We start from the raw sequence: 19,086 nt of genomic DNA on the forward strand, positions 1-19,086 counted from the left end.
CGCGCCGGGGCGGCCCGGGGAGCTACGGACACGTGAGCGGCGGCCTGCGGGGCTCTGCTGTCTCCGCTCCCGGCAGAGCTGAGGGGAGGAACTCCAGGATCCAGCTGCAAGCGGGACGAGCGGTGTTCAGGACGCCCGGAGGAAAGGCTTCTCCCTCTGCAGGCAGGAGGTGGGCAACAAAGGAGCAAAGGGAGTGCAGGAGGGATCAGTAAACACCCTTCAGCAGCACCGTCTCCGGCCGCCCTCCGTGCTGGGGAGTCTTGAGCACCCCCCGCCCCTCCTTGCTGTGCTGGGGTTGTTGCCGCTTTCGTCCTCCCAGGTACTCTGATCCCAGAAGCAGTTCCGTCTGAATCGCAATGATCATGTGAAACAAGGGATTGTCCACTCCGGTTTGGAGGAAGTGGAGATGCACAAGCCAGTGATCATGCTCATTATTAATAAGCCACCTTAGGAAAGAAGAATGGTCACAGCACATGACTCAGTTTCCCTGCTGAGTTGGCCCAGAGATCCTCATCTCAGAGGAATGGGCAGGGATACAGAACTCTGGCCCTGACCAGTATACAACTCCCCCACACAGAGGCAGGCAGCTGTGTGGGAGTCTGAAACTTGCCTGAAACCCAGAGGACAGATTCTGAGGGCCCCAAGACCTCACCACCCAGTAGTGAGTATGGTTGTGAACTCTCTGCTGTATGTAGCTGCTTTTCTAAATATTGCCTGATTGATAATGTCCCAATGAAACAGTGCATAGTTTGGAGGAACTTGCTTTGACTTCTCTTGTATTTCTCCAGATACAGTAAAAGCCCTTGGAGACATCCTGGGTATAAAAACTGCTCATTTCCATATACAGAAGGCAGCACAGCTGGTTCATATGTTAAAAGTGCCCTGCTCCTCCTCCTTACTGCTCCTCAGAGGTTTTCATTGCATTACATCTCATTGCATTCTCCTCAGAGGTTCTCATAAGCATTAGCTCAGGAATGACCTCCTGGGTTTACATTTGTCTACAGACCAGTCGCAAACATCCACAAGTGTCCAGCTCAGATGGGTAACTCATTTCTATTCCAAGACAGGAATACACTAAAAAGAAAGGGGAACATCAGAAAACACCTTCTGCCTCCCTCTCCACCAAGATACAAACATTCATCCTTGCTGCTAGAATAGAATTTACTTTGGTATCCAGCACATGGAAGCAAGGAATAATCAGAATAGCACTAAGAGTAAATGTACCTGATCTTGTAATAAACAGGCCCTCAGAGTTGCTGACGCAGATGACGTTTTAAGGAAATCAGTTCCTTCAGATGGTGACAAGAGTATAAAATAAGATTAATAGATTTCAAAGACATTAGGGCTGGAAGGGACCTTGTGAGATCATCGGGTCCAGCCTCTGCCCAGGGGGCAGGAAGTCAGTTGGAGTCAGATGACCCCAGCAAGATAATCATACAAATGCTTCTTGAACATGCCCAGAGCAGGTGCTTGGCACAACTTCTGGGGGGAGTCTATTCCAGACTCTGGAAACTCAGATGGTAAAGAAGTTTTTCCTTATGTCCAGTCTAAAATGGTTTTCCAGCAGTTTGTGACCATTAGACCTTGTCTGCCCTTGAGGTGCCCTGGTGAGCAGACATTCTCCCAGTTCCTGATACACACCCCTTATGTACTTACAGGTTGCCACCAAATCACCCCTGAGCCTTTGTTTCTTCAGGCTGAAGAGTCCTATGCCTCTCAGCGTCTAATAATGTGCGTGGCTCTCCTCTGGACTCTCTCAAGCTTCTCTACATCCTTTCTAAACTGCAGAGCCCAGAACTGGATGCAGGACTCCAGCTGCAATCTCACCAAGGCCGAGTAAAGTAGGAGGATGACTTCTTGGGTTTTGCTTGAGATGCACTAGTAGATGCAAGACAGAGTTTTATTTGTTTTGCAGGCTGTGGCATCACATTGGTGGCTCATGCTCATCTTGTGGTCAATCAGGACGCCCAAGTCTCTTTCAGTCATGGCGCTAGTGTAGCACTGCCAAGCCTATAAGTATAATGTGGATTTTTTCTCCCAAGGTGGAGCACCATGCATTTCTCCATGCTAAATGTCATAAGGTTTTGATCCGCCCACCTTGCGAGTCTGTCCAGGCTGGCCTGAATTGCCAGCCTATCCTCTAGTGTGTCCGCACTTCCCCATAATTTGGTGTGATCTGTGAACCTGAACAGTCTGCTTCTAACACCCGAATCCAGATAATTTATGAATATACTAAAGAGTACTGGTCCAAGTACTGAGCACTAGGGGACGCCACTGGTCACCATGCACCATGTTGACTTGGTTCGATTGACTGTCATTCTCTGGGTCCAACCACCGAGCCAGTTCCCCAGCCGTCGGACCATAATGTTGTCGAGGCCACAGTTCCCCAATTTGTCCATAAGGACATCATGGGAGACCAAGTCAAAGGCTTTTTTGAAATCTAAATATATGACATCAACCCCTTGGCTTTTGTCCAGGTGATGTGTCACCTGGTCATAAAAGGAAATGAGATTGGTCAGGCAAGACCTACCAACAATGAAGCCATGTTGGCTCTCTCTTAGAATGTTGCCTTTCGTTACCCTGTTGTTGATGGTTTCTTTGATGAATTTTTCCAAGGTCTTTCCAGGGATTGAGGTCAAACTGATTGGCCTGTAGTTCCCTCAATCTTATTTCTTTCCTTTCTTGAAGATAGGCACCACATTGGCCCTCTTCCAATCTTCAAGAACGTCTCCTGAGCACCAGAAGGTCTCAAACATCCTCTCCATTGGTCATACTATGATGTCAGCAACTCTTTTAGCACTCTTGGGTGCATTGCATCTGAGCCAGCTGACTTCTGGATGTCCAGCCTCTCAAGCTGTTCCCTCACAAGATCTTCGCCAGTTATAGGCGTATGATCGCCCTTACCCCGGTAGTCCTGTGTCCTGTCAGGCAGGGTGATTCTCTTGGGCTGGTGGAAAACTGACACAAAGTAATCGTTGAGGAGATTAGCTTTTTCCTGGGTGTCAGTTGTCAGCTGCCACATTGCAGGGGTCTGATGTTGTCCTTGTTTTTTTTCTGACTTCCCACATATATGAAGGAGGACTTTTTATTGTCCTTGGTTCTTGTAGCCAATTTGAGTTTGGTTTCAGCCTTGGCTTTTCTGGTCCACTCCCTCCAGGTGTGGGCCAGTGCTGCATAATCCTTCTTAGTGGTAGTGGATGTCAGGGTGGTTGAAGTTGCCCATGACAACCATGTAATGAGAGCATGCAGCCTTTGCCAGTTCCCTAGAGAATTCACGGTCAAGCTCTTCTTCCTGGTTAGGAGGTCTGTAATAGACTCCTACAGTTATATCCCCTTCACCACGTTCTCCCCGTATCCTAACTCAGAGGGTCTCAAGTCGAGTCACCCTCCTTGGGTGCCAATCTCTGCTTGTAGGGAAGCGTACTGCTCCTTCACATAGAGAGCTACACCCCAACCCTTCCTCCCGACATGGTCCCTCCTGTACAAGGTATAGCCATCTATACCTGTGGTCCAGCCATAGGTGGAATCCCACCAGGTTTCTGTTATCCCTAAGAGATCAGATTCATTTTTACTTAGCAGAAGGGCCAGTTCTTCCTGTTTGTTCCCCATGCTCCTGGCATTTGTGTACAGGCAGCTAAGCTTGCCATCAGAAGCCCTGGGCTTCCCTGTCCTCTCAGAAGAGTCCTGTCCTTGGGCTGGGGTAGGAGTGAGTTCCCTTGTGTTACTTGACCTACTGATTCTGTGGTTGTCACTTCCAGGGCTTGCGCTAGTGATTGTCCGCCCATCCCCCGGCAATCTTAGTTTAAAGCCCTGTCAAGTAGGTCAGCCATTCTGGCTAAGAAGAGCTTCTTTCCCCCTGGAGTGAGGTGGACGCCATCCCTTCCCAACAAACTGCTGCCTCTCTCTCTGAAGTGCAGACTGTGATCGAAGAAGCCAAAGTCTTCGCGATAACACCAACACTGCAGTCTTCTGTTGACTTCTTCAATACATTTCTCCCTCCTATGCCCGTGACCTGTAACCAGAAGGATCGAAGAGAAAACTACCTGCACCCTGTTGAGTGCAGCACTCCTCTGTTACAGTGCTGCAAAGGTAAGAAATAGTAGTATGGCATTGTACAAGCAGATTGCAATGTATTTGCCCAGGCTTACTAACAAAAAGCATGCGTTTGAATTGTAATAATGAAATCACTATGCATCCACAGTTTATGGATTGAGCAAGATTTTGTCAGAATGTTTGGAACTATAAAAATAAGAAGCTAGAATAACATAACCAAGTATGTTCCCTGGCCTAATGTAAATGCCAAATAAAGTGTTGCTGAGGTCTAGTTTGGGATTAAGACCAACTCAAATTTGAGAGGGTTGAAACTGCTGTTTGGTACTTGGCCAAAGTGACATATTTTTAGCCTCACATTATTCTTATTTCTTCATCATGCAGTGACATCAAGTCTTCCTATACCAAGAGGTCACCATTAGCCAGAAGAAAAAGGCAAAGATTTTAAAGGAAGCATCAGGTGCCTTAATCCTGTCAATCAGCTGAAACTGGGTGCTTAGCACCTTTGAAAATCAGGCCAGTGGTGACTCCAAATGTCTTAAAAAGGCATTAAAAATGAAGATATCTGCAGTAAGTGTAGTTGATACTTTTGAAATCTGAGTTGTAATTTAATCTTCTCCTTCTGTAAAAGGGAAAAATGTGGTTACCAACCTTCCTAAACATGAGATTCATGAGTGAAAGCACTAAGTATAACCGCGTATGCTTGTGAGCCTCAGATCTAAAAGCCGTGGCTGAAGCATTAACATGAATAATGTCTGTTATTTAAACAGTAAATGGGGTACGAGAGAGGTTTATTAGTACATGCCAATTGGAAAATCATGCCTGTCGTGTGATGAAAATTCTCCTCTTTACCTGGCCTCATTTAGTGGCCTATTTTATGCTACCAAATGTCAGCTGGTGATGGCTTAAAAACTGCTATTTGTAGCTATTTCTTAGTCATCCTTTGAAAAGTTGTAAAACTGCTTGTAGTTAATTATTATATTTTCAGGATAAGTAAAAACTAATGTTTAGTCAAATCTGAGCTTCCATAATAGTCTAGGAGAGGAGATCAAGAAATTTGCCAAGATTATCCTGTCTCCTCTGTTATTTATTTTTCTAACCACATTTTGCAATCCTCAGAGTGCTTGATGGAATGATAGACTTGTCACTAGTGCATACATAGATTACTTCCTTCACTGAACAAATGTAGCCACCTATAGGGTAGAAAACAATAACTTTTTGCTGTCAGGAAGTTATAGATTCATAGATGTTAGGGTAGGAAGGGACCTCAATAGATCATCGAGTCCAACCCCCTGCATAGGCAGGAAAGAGTCCTGGGTTCAGAGGACCCCAGGCCGATGCAACCTCCTCTTGAAGACCCCCGAGGGTAGGGGAGAGCACCACCTCCCTTGGGAGCCCATTCCAGACTTTGTCCACTCTAACTGTGAAGAAGTTCTTCCTAATGTCTAGTCTCTGCTAGCTTATGGCCATTATTTCTTGTAACCCCCAGGGGCGCCTTGGTGAGTAAAGCCTCACCAATTCCCTTCTGTGCCCCCATGATGAACTTATAGGCAGCCACAAGGTTGCCTCTCAACCTTGAAGTGCGGCGCCCAAAATTGCACACAGTATTCCAACTGCAGTCTGACCAGCGCCCGATAGAGGGGAATTATCACCTCCTTGGTTCTGTTCATCATGCATCTGCTGATGGATGATAAAGTGCCATTAGCTTTTCTGATGACTTCGTCACACTGACGACTCATGTTCATCTTGGAGTCCACTAGGACTCCAAGATCCCTTTCCACTTCCGTGCCACCAAGCAGGTCATTTCCTAAGCAGTAGGTATGCTGGAAGGTCAAAAAAACCTTCTGTACTGCAAATTAGCAGCACGGTGAACTCCTGCATGTGCAGTGTGCGCAGTCTGCAGCGCCACAGACAGGTTTGCAGCACCACAAACTGCATGTGCATCCTTATCTGGACATGCTTATTGTCTCTTAATCTTGTGATTATGTGGGCTGAGATGATTATTCTGGTGAAAATGGGCCACGTCCTCATTTGTTACATACCGTTATATTTCCGATTCATGTTTTTAGAAGTTTAGTACAATTAGCAACCACAGTAAATATCACTTATTACCAGAGGGGAATTGTAGAAAGTTGCTTAGAGCTCCAGTTCCTCCTCTATGTAATGACATTAGTACATAGCTAAATGAGTGCTGAATGTTCTAAAGATGCCAGAGGTAATAGAAATAAATTGTCAGTTGTTCTATATTTCTTTTTATTTAAGGAGAGAAAGGACCCAATCATGTTCCTCTTGAAGTCAATGGAAGGGCTTGCCTTGAGGAAGAAGGATAAAGCCCATAGCAATAATGGAAATTTAAAAATCCCAGCATAAAACAAGGCTGTGGATTCCCATTACTCTCTGCTGTGCTGAATAATAAGCCAGGAACCCACTGCTCTACAGGTGTTGTGGTTTTTTTGTCCTCCTTGGATGCTATACAAGTATGGCCCACAACACACATTAACCAGTGGATTACACAGGGCACTCAAATGAAATTTTATCTCCATGCACCAAAACAAACAACACAATAGCTTTCTTTCTTGCAGTTTTAGCTTAAACTGTAGAAACTCACACTGCTTAGTCGTAAAGGTCACTGGCTCCGTCCTTGGTGAGTAAGCCAGGATGGTGGCCATCATGTAAATCAGTGTTGCCCAGGATTTGAATTGTTGTTGGTATCAGATACTTGGGAACAGCTCTCTCTTCCAGGGGAAGTTTGTAGCCCACTGTTTAATGTGAATCACGTGTGTGTCTTCAGGTGCCTAATCAATAGACAGTGTAGGTCTGTTACACTATGTTGTATGTCACACCTCCTGCTGACAGCCACCAAAGGGAAAAATTAACAAAATGCTGATCAGTGTGTTACTTATACAGACCAGCTCCCTGTTCTGCATAAATTGTGGGCGTGTTCCAATCTGCCACTATATAGCATTTAAGGCTTGTGTATACAACCAACAGTACAGATCCTTTGCAGCCATCACATATACCCATTCTAGTAACCAGAATAAACGACATCAGCTCAAGAGGTGGGATAAAAACACTTCAAGGGAAATTAGGAACCAGCAGAACTTGCAAACTTCAAAGAACTTGACAGAGAACACCTGAATTCCTTGTTTTACAGCAAGTAGTAACAAAGACAGATGTGCTGGCTTACAAAGAGCAGGTTTTAAAGGCACAGCAACACACAGGAAGAAGGGGCCCTCTGCATTTATTCAGGGGATTTTTTATTAAAGTCCCTGATTCTCGATTGTTTTGGCTTCTTTGAGTAGAAAGCATGGAGGAAGAATGCTGCCTTTGTTTGACATAATCTTAGCCTTATAAGGAAGGCTGTTCTTAATTACTGAGGAAAAGTAGCTTGGCTAAAAACTCCATTACAGCTTTTCATTGAAGGGAAAGTTCAGCAGAACATCTCCAGCTGATGACAGTGGGAGAGATGTGGATGGAGATAATGGGGTGTACCTTGGATATGAAAGAATCAGGTCCATGTCCCTGTTCCAGTAAATATTTATACACAGCAAAACTGACAAAGACCCATCCCAGAATGGCCAACAGCCTAAAAGTAACAGCACTCACTTTGGATATGGAAAACTTGAGTTCCCTGTTCCAAATCAAGCAGAGCAAGAATGATTTCAAAATGGGTCTCTGACAGCCTAAGTAATTGCCTATAATAGACACTTACTGTCTTAGTTTTCACTATGAAAGGTCTTGAGTTCATCCTCATCTGTAATAGGAAACATTTTTCATAAAATGGGAAAATAGTTTCCCACATGGCGCTAATCCTATGGTCAAATACAGAGTTCATGAGGGGGATGCAACTCCACTGACTACAGGGCATTTGGCTTATCTATGGTACTCTGGCTCTACGAATAAAGGCATTTTGGGTAATTCCTCACTATCTCAGGGAATGGCACCTGAGGCTAATATGTGAACATAAGATAAACAATTTCTCTGAGTCTTCTTTCCTCAGTGTGAAGGGTGTCCCCAGGCATGTAATAAAAACAATATGCAGAGATTATTTAAACAAAAGAATATGCAAACCATAAGTGCTGGAGATCAACTGTGCTACACACTCTTCCAGAGCATTCTGTCACATCCCGTATTTTATGGCATACTTACCTTGCTATACTAACTGGGTAGGTTTTAAAGACTTTGGCATAAGGTACCAAAATGTTATTACTTTCTTTGTCCATGTATTTTAACTGGTCCAACTGCTTTAAACAGTCATTTGCACTTATGCAACATCTCAAATATAAGATACTACAAGAAATCAGTACACTTATATGTATATAGCAAAGCCATAGCTATGTAGTGTTATAAGTGCCTCTCTTTTATCACACTCTTTTACAGTATAATTTCTTTAAAATATTTGCCAAGCACATTTCCTTTAAACTACATAGCAAAGTAAACTTTATACCCTGCAATCAAAGTCAATCTCAAAGTATCATCTATAAATATGATTGAAGAATATAAGTATATACAAGAATCAATGTACTAGCAATTATATACTGGTATACAAGTAAGTAAGGTATTTAGGAACATTTTTCTGACTACATTTCCAAAAAGATGGATTAGTTTGAGAGCTAGAAATATGACCAATCTTTACATTTATGTGTTTGATTGGACAAATATTCAACCAACTGTGGTGAAGTCCCATGTTCCTATGTCCTCATTCATAGGGCACTATGCTGTGTTAAACTACAGATCTTCTTTTAATACCACATTTATTCATATATTGTACAAGCATTTCCTCTCAAAATTAGCCATCCCAAGTTGGCCTAAGTGTTTTTAGCTAGGAGGGTGATTTCCATTCTGGGATGGAAGCATACAGTAATGCCTATCAGGGACTATGCTGCCTTCCCAGACCCATGTAGAAGGTGCAGAGTCCAGTTCTCTCCTTCCAGCTCCAAAGCTCAAGCTTTAACACCATCACAGCTGCTACTGAAATGGCAGCAGTTTTGGGGAGCAATCAGGCAGTGACTTTGACACAGATAAAGCTTGAGCTTTGGAACTAGGAGGAGATGAGTGATGCATGCACCCAGAAGCATTCAGCCATGGTGAGCCCATGCTGTGACCTGGAAGACTCTGATCTTTTTCTTTTCATTCTGTCTTCCCAAAACAAGGTGAGTGTTTTATTTGGGAGGGCATTGTGATATTGTAGAAAATAGAGAAAATTACAAAGAGAAAAATGATGACTTCTATGTTGCAAAATTATGCTGGGGTGCTCTGACAGATAGGAACATATTGAGCAGTGTCTTCTCCTAAACCAGTGGTCTCCAACCTTTTTATGTAGGAGATCACCTTTGACATTTAAAAGCAACCCAAGATCTACCATGTGCCGCTGCCACACCCCCCGAGCAGGTAAGTTTGTGGGGAGGGAAGGGGGGGGGGGGCAGATTGAGGCAGAGGGAGAAAAATTATTTGGGGGTGCACCTTCCCAGCAGGTAAGTCCCATCTGGCCAGGGATCAACTCAACTTACCCCTGCTCCTTCCTCTGCGGCACTGTCCCTCACTGAAGTGGCCTCGATCTAGCCCCAGCCCCTTCCCTCCCCCCCAGACTGACATGCTAGGCTAGGGTGCGCATGTGCATGCATGCAGGCACTCAGCCCCCCACCCCAGCCTCAGATCGACTCCAAGAGGCTCCGAGATCTACCAGCGGATCGAGATCCACTGGTTAGTGAGCACTCTCCTAAACCTTTATAGATTGACTTAATTATGTGTCATGGTTCAAGTGCCCATGACTGGTAATAAAACTTAATTTTTTTTCCAGAGTCTTCATTAGGGAAAAAACTGTGTTTTTAAACTCAAGTTAGTAACATAAGATAAAATCCTAATAAAGACAAGGCAATTTGTACTTTTCTCATGATTTAGCATATGGGTGGACAATTATTTTTGCTGGATAGCCGCTTGACAGGTTTTGGTGAGCTGTTGAGGGACGCATGGGTAGCCCTTCCCCCTAGTCGCCATCTTGGGATCGAAGTCACTCCCCTAAACCCCTGACCTTTGCCACCAGAAGTCCCTCCCCTTACCCCCTGAAAATACTCCTTTTGGGAGGAGAGGTTGCCATCTTGGAACCAGAAAAAAACCCCAAATCATACACTAAAAGTCAAACACCTACTATAACGTATTTTAAATTTTATTACAAAAATATTGTCTTGATTTGTGTTTGTGTAGTGTATATAGAGATGTGTATAATACAGGCAGCCCTCAGACTTACAACACAATTGATTCCTGAAAACCAAAATGTTGTAACTCGGAACCAATTTTCTCATAAGAAACAATGTTATAAATGGGGGATTGATTCCTGAACCAAGGCCTGATACCCTATTTTCACCAAAAATACCCAAGAATTTTGTACTCAATCAATTATAGATGGGTAATATAGCTACATTAATGTATTTATATCGTAAGTAGCAATCATATTGATTTGGAAGGACTTCTTTGAGGTGACTTTGATGGACTTTTTGAAGGGTTCTTGGCTGGAGTCTTCTCAGGAGTCTTGTCTGCAAGTTTTTCTGGAGTCTTGTCTGCTTTCTTAAAGAAAGTGTCCAAGCAAGTTTGGACAGATGTTCTCCAGGGAAATGAGCGATGCAGCGAACTTGTTCGCTGGCGTGGCGTGGTGTCGCATTGGATCAAGCATTGTAAGTTGAAACTGATGTCATAAAGTTGAAACAGGGTGTCAATTTATAAACGTTGTAAGTGCAAAACATTGTTATTCGAAACATTGTAAGTCGAGGACTGCCTGTAACTCAAAAATAAAGTCTTACTCTTGTATATTGTATGTGGGTGTTGTGAGAGGGTATGTATGGTGGAGGTGGGGGTGTATGGTGGCATGTGGGGGGCAATGAGGTATGTTGGGGTTGTGTATGTGTGGGGGGTTTTGGGGGCAGGGTGTGGGTGTGTGGCTTTTGTGGGGGGTGAATGATTATGGGCGGGTGTGGGGTGGCCCCACCTCAAGGCATGTAGCCCCTGCCAGCGGCAGCAGGAGCACCAGCGGGCGGGGTGCTCAGGGGCCAGAGCCGTGCACCGTTGGATGCCAGTGCCTGTGCCAGGCATGAGTACCCCAACCTGCTGGTGCTCCTGCTGCTGCCAGTGGAGGGTCTGCACCATGTGGGGAGAGGGTGTGGGATACCCCATTATGATCCCTCATACCCACATCCTGCCCACCCAAGCTGCCTCCAGCCTCAGTCCCATGCTCCCCCCGCCCCACCCCTGGCCCCACCCCCACTGCTTCCCTACCTGGTGCCTAGAGTGAGCAGGTCCCCACGTGGCTGCAGCAGTGGCAGCAGCAGCTCTGCTGGGAAGCTGAGTGCTGGCTGGGCCAGACCCTTCCGCCCGCGAGGGTGGGAGTGAGGCACAATATGGTATGTTGGAGGAGTGTATATATGTGGGCGCCTCACTCCCACCCTTGTGGGAGGAAGGGCTGGGTGGGGTACAATTAATTGGTGGTTACTCATGAGCCAAATGAAAGTACCTGGTGGGTCAGGTCCGGCCCATGGGCTGTATTTTGCCCACCGCTCATTTAGCAGATTATGTTGAACCCTAGGTTCCTCATACTCTAGAGCAGGGGTGGGCAATTATTTGGGCTGGAAGGCCACTTAGAACATTTTGGTGAGCTGCTGGGGGCCAGGTCAGCATAGCCCCTCCCTTCTCCCCCATCCATGCAACAGCTCACCAAAACTCCTTAAGTGGTATTTTACTAGATTGGTCTGGGGGTGCCAGACAGAACAGGCAGGCAGCGTGTCCATGGAGACTGGACTGGGACCTACCACAGGCAGGTGTGCTCAGCCAGACAGATGAGATAGGGATGCAGGTGGGCAGGGAGTGATGTCCAGGAGCAGGACAGGCGGGTGGGGGCAGGGGCGGGGCTAGGGTTGGGATCTCCAGGTGGTGAAAGCGTGGGGCTAGGGTCTGAGGGGAAAGCCACAATCTGCTCCCCACACAGTCCTGCACTGTTAGCACCCTGCAATCCTGGCCCTAGCCCAGCCACACATCCCATTCCTGGACACTACTTCCTGCTGCTGCTGGGAAGCAAAGTTAGGCCACTGTGCCACCCCCGGCCTGTCACATGCCCAGGGGCAGGAGGACGTACTGTACACACCATGGCCCAGGCTGCCCTTTGCACCTGGGCTGGGTGGGACCCACTGTCCACTGAATGAAATCTCTTGGCAGGCTGGATCTGGCCCACAGGCTTTTTTTTGCCCACTCCTGGTTGATCCATTAAAACAGGTTGATCCATTAATGCAGGTTTACACAAACCCCCTTGTCTTCACTAGGGTTTTACCTTGCCTTAGCCAGCTAAACTTCTTCCCCAAATGAACATTTCTGTTCTAACTCTCTTATAACACATATTGTTTAACTTTCTATTACATTACATTAACATAAACATACAAGGAAAATTACACTCCCAACCTTTCTATTTAAAATGATGTTGCTACTGGCAAGGTTTACAATCCAACTTTTAAATTGTTCCAAAGTTGTTAGTGCTGCCATGAAAGAATTCCCATCAAACACAGAAAAACAGGAGTAGGAGGTGGGAGAATGATGGGAGATAATTGCTCCAGCTTCATGCCAGAGCTTTAGCTATAGATTTGCACAAGTAGAGTTCTGGGCTTTCACAGCCTTGAATGGAAGGATGAATTTCAGACAAGATCCAGTTGCTGGACACAGCCTTGAACATGCAGTAAGTTTAAGGCAAGTCAACTAACTGCCTGAAGTCAGTGAGCAGCCAAAGTTAAAGAATGATAAAGCCTTACCAGGAAACATTTATCCAGGAGGAAAGAAGTTACAGTTCCTTGCAGCTAAATCTACACCCCCAAGCCCAGACCAGCACAACACACACATACCTACATATAGACACCATCACTCCACACTAAAAAACATAAATAAAAAAAAAATCAATCCCTGATGCAGGGAATTTAGTGCAGCCAAATGCATTTTTTCTTTTTCAATTTTGGGGCAGCCAAGAGCCTTGAGGCCCAAGCAGTGAGCAAGCCAGCAACCCTGGAGGCTTACATTGCATCTCTGGGGCTAAGCATCATGCTGGCAGGAAAGAGGGGGATGTTTGTGGCTGCCTGTGGCCTCTTCTTGAAAGACGGATGACCCTCCATCAGGGATTGACATTTTTCATCTTGAACATACACAGTGTTTTAATCTCCTTTAATTTAAAAGTACTAAATCCAAAATTTAAGTCAATGGACATTAAACTTCCTGAATGTCCACAAGTAGACAAGGTCAAAGTTATGTTGGTAAATATGAAAAACACTAGGCGCTAAATCTCAGTGGGTCTAATGCCCCTCCACCCTGACCCAGTATTCCGTTAATCTCTATTCCAATCAACTGTTTTCCTTGTGGATTTATATCACGTTTGTAAAGTTTCACTTCACTGACAAATTCTGAAAGGCAGCCTCCAAAAGGAACAGTTCTGGTTAAGAGAGACTGCTTGTACATTTATCCTGTCCCTACTTTGCTACAGGTTACATAGTTCAAACAGATTTGATATTCCTTGATAGAATTATAGTTTACGGTGATAACATGAAAAATCATATTTCAGCTAGGAATGACTCTTCATTAAAGAACAGCCCACTAGTGCAATTTATTAGAGCACCTAGAAACCCTGAGAGAGAGAGATGTGTGTACCCACACATACACAGAGTACCATGTACTAATGCTGGAATTTAAAACCTAAACTACACTTTTCATATTATATATGAATCTATTAGCAACAATGCAAACTCAAGGAAAATTGAGTCAAAACAGTCTAGTGGTATGTACTAGAACTGTGTTTTATCTAGTCAGAGCTTATAAGTCAGAGTGGAACTGAGGACTCCCATGATCCTCTTGCTTCATTGTTGGACATGCATAACACCCCACTAATATCAATGATCACTACTTTTACCTTATGATGGGAGAACAGATGCTCTAAATTCTATTCCTGTCTTTGTGACCCTAACAGAATTAATTTAGTTTCTCTAGGTCTTGGTTTGCTTAGCTGTCCTGCTGCTGTTTGCCCATCAATAAATTGGAGATAATAATGTTGACCTACCACAGAACAGGTGTTGTGGGAGTTTGTTAGAGATCTTCTAATGAAACATGATTTAGAATTAAAATCAGAATCAAAACACACACGGTCTCAGAATACAAATTCTACATTATGAGAAAGCAATGGTACAGAGTGAAACTTTATTTTGCTCTTGTCAAATTGTATGCCTCTAAAGTTCTGTGATATATTTTAATCATAAAGCCATTTTTGTGATGAATTATTTACATTAAAAAAATCTTCAGTTTTCATGAACTACTGTAGCAAACTGAAGTTCTGAAGAGTTACTGAATGTTAAAAGTTCACTTAAAGTACATCAACACAAGAAGAATCTCATGAGAATGGTCTGATGCCGCTTACATGTACAAGGGAATAAGGTGCTAATTAAATAAAGTCATGGATGTAGTCGATCAAAAATGAAGGAAAATTGTGAGGAAAATCAAAATGTACCAACCTTCTCATGGGGCTAAGTTCCTCTTATTAGATTAAGGAGAGACTTGCCAGTGATTTTGGTCAGAATGGGATCACAGTCTGCACTTAAGTTTGTGGTGACCAGCTCCTGTAGTGAATAATGTATACAGTATTATGGATTCAGAACTAAAACCACTTTTTAAGTGTTTGCACAATAAAAAATACACAATAATATATTTGAAGGCCAAACAATCCATGATGGTCACCTAATCTGGCTTCCTACATAAGAAAAGCACTAATACTTCAGTAATTCCTGCATCAAGCATGGTATGTAGAAAACGTGTTTCTCCTTGAAAACATCTTTCACTCTCTAAGCTGGTCCCTGTATTTGACCCTCCCACTCAGTGCTCTATCAACAGTGTTCTATTTTCTTGTTCTTTCCCCTTTGGAATGTCTCTAACTCAAGCTCTCTACCCTTTTCTTCTCTGAAATACCAAAGCACCACCTTCTTCTAGTGTGAAACCTTTTAAAAACTGCTTGCTTCTTAGAAAAGATTATGAAAGAGGCTATCCTTAACAGACTGGCTAGTGGCAACACCCTGAGGGATAGCCAGCACGGGTTTGTTGCAGGTAGGTCGTGCTTGATCAATCTCATTTCCTTTTACGACCAGGTGACCTATCACCTGGACAAGGGGGAGGAGATTGATGTCATATATCCTGACTTTAAAAAAGCCTTCGATCTGGTATCCCATGATCACCTTTTGGCAAAACTGGTCAACTGTGGCCTTGGGTCCACCATGATCTGCTGGCTGGGGAATTGGCTCCGTGGTCGGACCCAGACGGTGGTGGTTGACCGAAGTCAATCGTCATGGTGCCCTGTAACCAGTGGGTCCCTCAAGGCTCTGTCCTTGGACCTGTTTTGTTCAACCTCTTCATTAATGATGTGGACATTGGTGTCACAAGCAGACTGGCCAAGTTTGCCAATGATACCAAACTTTGGGGTAAAGCATCCACACCTGAGGACAGGAGGGTAATCCAGGCTGACCTTCACAGAGTCAGGAAATGGGTGGACGAGAACCTGATCATGTTTAACACTGAAAAATGCAAGGCTCTCCACCTTGGGAGGAAAAACCTGCAGCATGTCTATAGGCTCAGCACTGCTACACTGACTAGCACTACGGACAAGAGGGACTTGGGGGTCAGGACTGACCACAAGATGAACGTGAGCCTTCAATGTGATGCCGCAACTAGTAAAGTGAGCAAAACCCTGGTTTGCATCCATAAATGCTTCTCAAGCAAATCCCAGGACGTCATTCTCCCATTGTACTCAGCCTTGGTGAGGCTGTACCTGGAGTACTGTGTCCAGTTTTGGGCTCCACAATTCAAAAAGGATGTGGAGAAGCTCTAGAGAGTCCAGAGGAGAGCCACACGCATTATCAGAGGTCAGGAAAACAGACCTTATGATGAGGGGCTGAGAGCCATGGGACTCTTCAGCCTGAAAAAGCACAGGCTCAGGGGTGATCTGATGGCCACCTATAAATTTATAAGGGGTGTTCACCAGGATCTGTGGGAATGTTTGTTCACCAGAGCGCCCCAAGGGATGACAAGGTCGAACGGTTATAAACTCCTGCAAGACTGTTTCAGGCTGGACATAAGGAAGAACTTCTTCACTGTCTGAGCCCCCAAGGCCTGGAATAGCCTGCTGCTGGAGGTGGTTCAAGCACGTACTTTGAAAGCCTTCAAGAGAAACCTGGATGTTTTTCTTGCTGGGATCCTATGACCCCAGCTGACTTCCTGCCCCTGGGGCAGAGGGCTGGACTCGATGATCTTCCGAGGTCCCTTCCAGCCCTAATGTCTATGAAATCTATGCTAGAGTCTCCTTGGTGTTTTATTACACCCTCATTTTTACAAAGTTTGTAAAGTACTATTCATTCTCTGAGATGCACTATAAACAATTAGAGATGACTGTTTTTAAATGTGCAAATAATAAAAATAATGAAACACTAAAAAATACCAAGCCAAATCTGCTGTGGAAAATAATTCACTGCTACGCATGCTATATTATGGATATAAGGGTAGAAACATTTTTATGGGGGCACAAATGGTGAGCAGATAGACATCCATATCCTTTGTCATGTCACATCAGTGACCACAACAAAAGGTAGTGTAAAACAGTGCCACTTTATAACAGCAGATGTCTATTTGCTCTGTGGCAGGAGAGTATACTTAATAGATGCCCTGAGCGGTTACTCCAGGGGCAAGAGGCCAAATCCTGCACATTGCAGGAATTCCCATGCAGGATTGGGCTCATCAAGCTCTGAGAGCATGTGCTTACCTCTGTTGCCCTGGCAAACCCCAGTGGGCCTCTCTGTAAGCAGAAAAAGTTGGGGTTCCCCACTTCTGAACACCCACCCCGTGAGGCCCCAAGTCCTCACAGGGTGGGGCCTCACAGGCTGGGATCTGTGTCAACTGTGCTTCACATGGAGGCATGGGTCAGTGCAGGACTCAGGGAATCCCTGGTGCCCTGTGTCTCCACATGAAGCACAGGTTGGTGCAGACCCAGCACACGTCCCAGAACAGAGGCATGGGATGCCAGGAATTTCCCAGGTCCTGCACTGCCCTCTACCTCCATATTGGAACCTGCTTATTGGACTCCACCCCAGTGAGGCCCCAAGACTTCATGCTGTGACCTATGCCAACCTGTGCCCTCAGAGGCATGGGTCAACATAGGTCCCAGCATGAAGGCACAAGTCATCTGGGATTCCCCAGGTCCTAGGCTGCCTTGCACAGACCTGCACCACCCAGAGGCATGGGTTGTCAAGGGATGTCAGGAATACCTGAGCAACAGGCATATGTTGTCCATTGTCCCTAATCAGGCCCCTGCCCAATGTGCAACAATGGGCGACGTGTTTCATCCAATAAACCAGGTCCAAGGCTTTTTCCTATTTAGTTGCCATGTACTGTCACTGATTTGCCAATTAATATGGCTCCATACTCTATGTATCTGAGAACAGAATTACACTTGTTACTTGCTTTCATATTTAAAAAATCCTCTGGTTTTGAAAGGGAAATCTAACCTTGTTGTTCTCCTTAGCCAATGAATGGAAGATATTTGCTACCCTTTGATTAAACTACATCACAGTTATGATGATTTAGAACTTGTATGCAGGTCTTTATAAAATAAAAAGGGGAATGGCAGATTGTGTGATAAGCTTTTGACCTTTCATAGTAATTCTTGTCTGGTATGATAAAATATGCTATATTGTTTTGAAAGACAAAGGCTTTGACTAAATCTCATTAAACCTAATTACAGCCCAGCATTTCACATTAATATTTTTAAAGATATTTTGCCCAAGACAGTGCTTTGCCTTGGGAACAAAAGAAGAAACACAAAGATGAGAGTTAACGGTTACCTAAACAAATTGCATTTGGCATAAATCCCCTCTGTAATGACTCCCTGATTAAATGCAATGAACATTAGTAGTGAGATTGTCATGTTTCTTTTCAGGGAAATTTGCACTCCTGTACTACCCTAAAGTGACCTGCAGACTAGTTTGGAAACCACTTGAAGTAACAGATAAAACTAAAATGTTATTTTACAGATGGGGTTAGAAGTACAAGATTAAAGGCCAGATCCTATTCTATCTTTTAGATGCTTAAGTGGCACTTGGCTAAGGATTTTTGTGGGTGATATCTTTTATTGGGCCAGTTGCATATCTGGGAGGGACACAGGCAAGCTTCTGCGTACCACTGTACCCTTCTTCAGGTCTAATTGCTACTTAGGCATCCATATCTAAATTCAATCCTATTTCATCCTGCTGGAGCTCGTGAACTACTAATGCACAAAATAGGTGAGTCCTCCTCACTGCTTTTCATGGGTACACTTTAAGGCTAAGATGAAGTCACATAACAGAATTAGATAAGTCAGTAGTTTTGGGTCCTTGAGCAGCATAGAACGGGGTCACACAAACTTACAGCATTCCTTGGCCCTCAGCCAGGCCATTCCTGAGCCTGCCCCGCTGATACTCCACTCCGAAAAGTACTCTGGTGTGGCCACTTTACAGCAACCTTCTTGATGCTCTCAAGATCTTGATCTCTGTTCTTCAAGGAGCAGCAGGTGATGGCCCCAGAGTGGCCTCACCAACACATCTCTCAGTTTGAAGTCCACACACAGGCACCGTGGATGGGCTGTACTTGGGAGCAGCACAGGCATGGCACGCTGCTGCTGCAGACTAGATAGGACCTTACCATAGCACTGGAAAGAGATGTGGAATCAGCTGTGATGGGACATGTCCCACCACAGCTGATCCATTTCACTGGGCAAAACAGGTCAGGCCTCGCTGTCCTACAGCAGGCGGGTGCCCCATGTGGGACCTGCTCCCCATGCCACGGGGTTCCCTGCCTCCCTCACTGCCCTGGACCTCCTCGCCAGGACTCCTGCTAGCCTGCCGCTCTGGGTGAAGCAGGGCTTCAGCACAGGTCCCGTGGGTGGCCCACAGCTGGGCAACCCCGCGCCCCTGCTCCATGCGCGGACCCACCCGGCACCGTCCGCTCCCC

The sequence above is a fragment of the Alligator sinensis genome, unplaced genomic scaffold (assembly GCF_000455745.1).
Source record: "Alligator sinensis unplaced genomic scaffold, ASM45574v1 scaffold954_1, whole genome shotgun sequence".
Lineage (NCBI taxonomy): Eukaryota > Metazoa > Chordata > Crocodylia > Alligatoridae > Alligator > Alligator sinensis.